Source organism: Ammospiza nelsoni, chromosome 4 (genome assembly GCF_027579445.1).
Source record: "Ammospiza nelsoni isolate bAmmNel1 chromosome 4, bAmmNel1.pri, whole genome shotgun sequence".
Taxonomy (NCBI): Eukaryota; Metazoa; Chordata; class Aves; order Passeriformes; family Passerellidae; genus Ammospiza; species Ammospiza nelsoni.
The window spans coordinates 21934352-21940351 of NC_080636.1; positions in this window are offsets into that span (position 1 = coordinate 21934352).

Consider the following 6000-nt stretch of genomic DNA (forward strand, 5'->3'; position numbering starts at 1 on the left):
TGCATCTTGTTTCAATTCATATCATGAGCAGAGACCATGTCTTTCTATATTGGGAGCCTTTCCACCAACTTGCATCCACCTCCTAGTCAATTTGAAATTGCAGTGGTAGCAATGCAAGCAAGAAATTGTGAGGAAGAGCCACTATTTGAAATAAGAATGTGAGACTGTGTAACATACCAAACAGGTCACTGTTTTCTTTAGTATTTAGCTCTTTTAGCAAGTACTGGTAAACAATGAATCCATGTATCTCTATGCTTCATGATGAAAAAAAATCATGATTTCATGTTGAAAAAAATTTATTGTTTTCAGAGTTACAATGATTCCAGAATGAAATTTGTTATATGAATTCAACTTGATTGGAGAAATTGAAAAACCTTCTATGTCAGCTACCATTACTCACAGAAATACTTCTTCCATCTGTCCTCCAAGAAGAGTCCTGAGAATGATGAAAACAAATCCTTTATTTTTTTTACTAATTGTCAAATTGTATGGAAAGTATTTTGTACAGACCTGTTTTGCAGCTTTATCCTGGAGAAATTGTGGAAAGCCTTTTGACAACATTCCCCACAGAAATGGGTCAGGAAAATTATCACAGTGACAGTAGTGAGAAAGCTCACCCACCCCAAAATGAATGGAAAACATTCCCTGCAAAACAGAAAGGGCCAACTTGTTTTCCAACTCAGCTGTAAGTTCAAGAGCTCCTACACTGAACTGCTCCCACACAATAGCTGCAAAGATAAATATGGCCATTTTTCCTTCTGTAATTGCCACAATGAGTTCAGAACCTTTTGGCAATTGCCAGGTTTTGCAGTTGAACCTGTGGCATGGACATATCTGCTCAGGTTCCTGAGAAGCTGATTTAGAGGTTAAATTATTTTAATCTCTGTGTAAACCAGAGAGGGAGGAGTGGGGAGGAGAATTGGTGGTTGACACCTTTGTGTTTTACAGTCTTTTCTTCTAATACAGACTAGATTGGTGGTTACAGGAGCATAAAGCCTTGAGAATTGCTGCTTTGCATGTGTAATACTGAATAAATTGCTCAGATGCACTAAAAGCATACAAATGTTTGCAAATATTTACGCGCATCTGGTGTGTCAAACCAAACACATTTAATCCCAAATATTTCGGAGCACACCACAGCTGTCATTAGCAGTGACATTTCTATTCATGCAAAATAATATTTAATTACCCAGTCAAATCTAACCTGCTCATCCTCATGCACAGCTTTCTTCTGCCAAAGAGCTAAAAACTAAATGATAGCTCCCCTATGTTCCAGAGCTGGAAGCACGCTGTGCTTTCAAACAGCCATCCATCGCAAACCTGGCGAATCCCACTGCTCAAATTAACAGAGCACATGACTCGCTGCCTTCAATATCAGCATCCAGGGGAGGAAGTCCTCATTTGGGAGCCAGTCATGGGCTGAGAAATCCCTTTTTGGGGGTTTCAGGTGCGTGGCTCCCAGCCGGGGTCACATGCGGGCGGCGGCGCGGCGCGATGGGCGCACCTTTCCCTGCGCCCCCAGCAGCTGTCATGGGAATGATCAGCTGCCTATTACATGCATGCATGCACTTCCCTGCCTCAGAGCACACAGCCCTAGCATGCTCTGCTCACAGGGAAGAATTTATATCCCTAGTTTGGCGCAGAAGGGCAGCACCCCCTTGCCAGGCAGCCCCTGCCACTGCCAGGAAATTAATTGAGTAATTTTCCCTGCTTTGTTGATGGCGGTGGGGAGGGAAGGACAAAAGCTGCACCATCGGTAGCAAATTTACTGCAGGATGAATTAAGCATAACCAGCCCTCAGGGATTACTGTGTTCACATGAGCATCAAAAACCAGGGTCCACCAGGCTCCCCAGTCATCCCAAGCAGTGGAGAAAAGCATTTTCTTCACAAGCTGCTTCTTCAGAGCAGCAAAATGTCTCATATCTCTCTTCTTTATTTATCCCCTGTGACCTCCTTATCAGTAATTAATGCCATATAAAGAGGAGAGGGCTTTTTAGGAGTAGTGTGTTTTTTGTGAAGCAGAGCTGTTAGGAGGATGCAGCGTGCACAGAGTCCCCCAATAATGAATTACAGCTCTGAGGAAAAAATGGTTTGAATGGGAACTGATTTGGAAAGCAGTGAAAGCAGAATATTCATTTCCTCTGTGAACTGAGTTATCCTGGGGGCCTACAAATCTCTGAAAAAAACAAAAAGTCTTTTTACAGAGCAACGCTGCCTAACTTCAATTGAAAACAGAGATAGGTGTACACTAACACAGACCTGCCCTCTGAAGGACATGGCCTGAACACAAAAAGAGGAGATCAAAGACATCAGCTGGGCATCTCCAGTGGCAGGCACAGAGCCTGCCAGGTATCTGCTGTCGTGAAGTGCACTGGATGCTGACCATACATCATTGATTAAGGCCCATAAACTATCTTTAGTGTAGGAAATTGAGCAGAACATGTTTAAACTGCAAAACCAGATGATATTAATGCTACTACAAGCTCTGTTTGCACAGTCTAAGTATTTTTCTTGTTTTTTTTCTTGAAAGCAGAGTCATCTTGTTGGCCTTTTAACTATGTACCTGGCACTTACTGGGTGTAGAACTTTGACATTTTCAGTGATGGGTAATCATTTGATTTACCATCCTGTGTTCATTTTGTTTAAATGGTTTATTTAAACACCAAGGTAATCACTGTCCATTATTAATTCACAGCCTTTTATTTACATATGTAGTTTAAAAATCAAACAAATCTTCCTGGGTCCTGCTCATGTATTTCTATTGACTTCAGAAGAATGCCAATAATTTACCTTATCAGAGAACTGGCTTTCATGTCATTCTCTAGCTCCAAAAAGCTGTGAGACAAAGACAAAACAAAATCTATACTTTGTCCTCACAGTTCATTTCCACTAGAGTGCACATAGCATTGATACAACATGCTTTTCCAGGGAAAATGAGACAAATATGTGCATGTTACATGGCAGTCATTAAACTTGTGAAGTACAGCTCTAAATTCTAAGTTTAAGATAAAATCATGTTTGTTTTATGGAGATGAAGTGCATAAATTATTGAGTGCCTGACTATTTTTGCACACACTTTTCTTAATGATTGAAATCCCAGTTCTGAAGATTAGAGTGATTGTCAAGATCTCTGAGTTAGCAAAATATTATACTCCTCCACTGAAAGGACTCAGATCTGATGAGAAAGGAAAATTTGTGATCTTGGCTTCCCTCGATCTTTTGCTGTTAGTCCAGAGCCAGAAGAATGAGCAGAGAAGCAATCTTGGAGCCCAGAGGAACATGTGGTTTCTGTCTACCACAATAAGTGACAGACCACTCATGGCCTGTTCTTATCACCTTTAAAATTTGAAGGTTTTGACTTTGGTTCAAATGAATCTGGATTTGTAGGAGGGTTTTATTCCTTTTTTCCCCCCTCAGTTGCTCAAAAGTAGTTGGCAAATTCTGCTGTTGCAGCAGAGCAATATGGGCCCACATGTTTTGGGGTCAGATCTTGGATCCAGGAACTTAGCCAGGTGTTTGGAGTTATCATTTGTGTAACAGGCACTGCTGATGTGTGTGGTGAATTTTGATAAAATCTCAGTGCTGTTGAGTTGTTTCCTTAGGAACAAAGTAGAGCTTTTGCTTATGGGGCACCAGGAAGGTCTGGCCAGTTGCAAGTGTCTTTGAGCCCCCCAGTTCTGTGGACCATTTCCAGAACCAGGACTCTCAAAGGGATCAATGGCCACAGCTGTAATTGACCAGCCCACTCTTGGTGATTCCCTATTTCACATCTTCTTGGTCTGCAGAATTTAGGGGATAAGGGATAACTTCATGCAACCTGGCAAATCCAGTCTGCTGCAACGTCCTTCTGCCCAGCTGGGAATGGACAAAGTGGAAAACATCAAGTAAAGAAGATTTTGGAGATCAGTTCCAGTCAGTGGTTTCTTGGTGCTCCCAGCACTCTTGTGCTCTGACTCAGAGAAAGTAAACCAAGCAAACCCACAAACCTTCCCAAGGCATTCTGAGCAGGGACAAAATTTCAGCATCCAGAACCTGTGTCTCTATGCATGGGGATATTTAAGGAGAAAAACAAGAGACAGACCAAGGCTGTTTCTTGCTTGGTTTCCTGCTTTTGCCCTCTCATGCACAGGGGCAAAGACATTAGCACAGCATAAAATTTTGGTTCCTGTTCCTGTTCTTGAAGAAATCACAGGTTCCCTTGAAGAAGGAGTTATTTCTATAGAATAGAAACACATGAAGACCAAGTGTCTGATGTCAAGGCACAGAAAAACTTCAAATATATTCAACCAAAGCTCAGTCTGTATTCAGCAAATGCACAGGAAAATAACGATACAAATGTTAACAATTGTTTTGAAGACTGTTCAGCAGGAGAAAAACCTCATGACTTTTGAGTTTTGTTTGTTTTGTTTTGGTTTTTTCCCAAGCCTATTTTACATGTGGAGTAATATATAATATATGCCAATATATAATATATGCCAGTTGAATAGTATTTAAAAAGATCTTTACCTAGTCTCAAACAGCCTCACAAGGCTACATTTATCTAGAGATATATTGACTACATTTTTATGGACTTTTGAATTCTGCCAATGCGTACAAACAAAATGTTTTAAGCAGTTGCCAAGTTCGGGTCCAGAGCTGCAGGTTTGAGGTCCCATGAATTGATCTCAGACTGCAAAATGGAATTTGGGGCTTGCAGTCTGTGATATTAAAAGAGTAACTCATTATGGAATTTGCACTTGGACTTACAATATGGTTTTGAAGTTGTCTATCTCTACTTTCTCCCATTCCGAAATTTAGAAAAAAAAAAAAAAAGATTACAGTGGAATTTGGGAAGATTTGACCCCAAATGACCTTTGCCAGGAACTCCTAAAGAGCAAACAGGGCAGAAAGGCAGAAATGGTTTGTTGCACAAAAATGGTGATTCTGTGCTAAGCTTCATAGATTGGAAAGAGCATTTTGAAAGTCCAGGCAAAAATGTGACAAGAAGCCAGTTTAAATAGGAGCACATAGGTGTGATATGTTCTGAGGGCCAGGTGTGACTTGGGAGCCTGGCAGCTTTGTGCACATTGTAACTTTGACATCAGGGATGAAGAGAGACAGGCTAACAAAGACTACTGATAATTAAGTCATGAAAAGGTATGGCTCACAGTGTTGCTGCTTTTGTGAGACACGGCGAGCAAATGCACTGTGAAGGGTTACTTGTGTAAAAGGCAAGTGCATTGTTTGTGGCATAGCCACCAGCAGTTTACAAATGCACTTATTTTGTCTTTGTACATCTCTGCTTGTAAGCATTTACCTTGTAATAACCAGCTCTGAATAATGCTCCATCCTCCTGCTTTTGTGTATGAGGAAGAGGTTAAAAGACAGAAAACAATAAGCAGCTTTCTCCTCTTTTTCTGCAGTTGGTGGCTGCTGTTATGATTTGCTGAAGAGGTTTTAAGCACAAACACAACCTTCAGGATCATGAAGAAAAATACTCTTGTGTGAAAGTGTATGTGCCAGGCATCAATTTTTAAAACCCAGATCCTTTGTTTATAACCAGGCCAAGTGGTACTAATATTAGCAGCGCTCCACAGGCAGAAAACCAGTGCAAATTCAGCTTTACAAATCCTCATTTTCTTTGCCGGTTACAGAAAAATGATTTATTATCCACCTTCGTTACATCCCTGAAAAAAAAATCCCTGATGAGATAAGGGCATGAGAAGTTGAAGAGGATCTTCAACTCCACATCTTAGAGGCACATCTGTTTCTCATGGTTATATTTCCCACATAAAACATTATGAGAAGTTTCTCTGTGTATGTGCCTGTGTCCAGGGTGTGCATTCTCACTTTCACTCCTAGTGGCTCTCCTCTGCTCATCTGTGTTCAAGCAGATCCTTACAGCAACAAGGGCATTGTCTTGCTCAGCCACTGGTTTGGAAGAGTTAGGAGTCAACCTAAGATAGCTGTTTAGGCTCCCTTTGCAGTCAGTGGACCAAAAATAATTGCCTAGAAGTTGG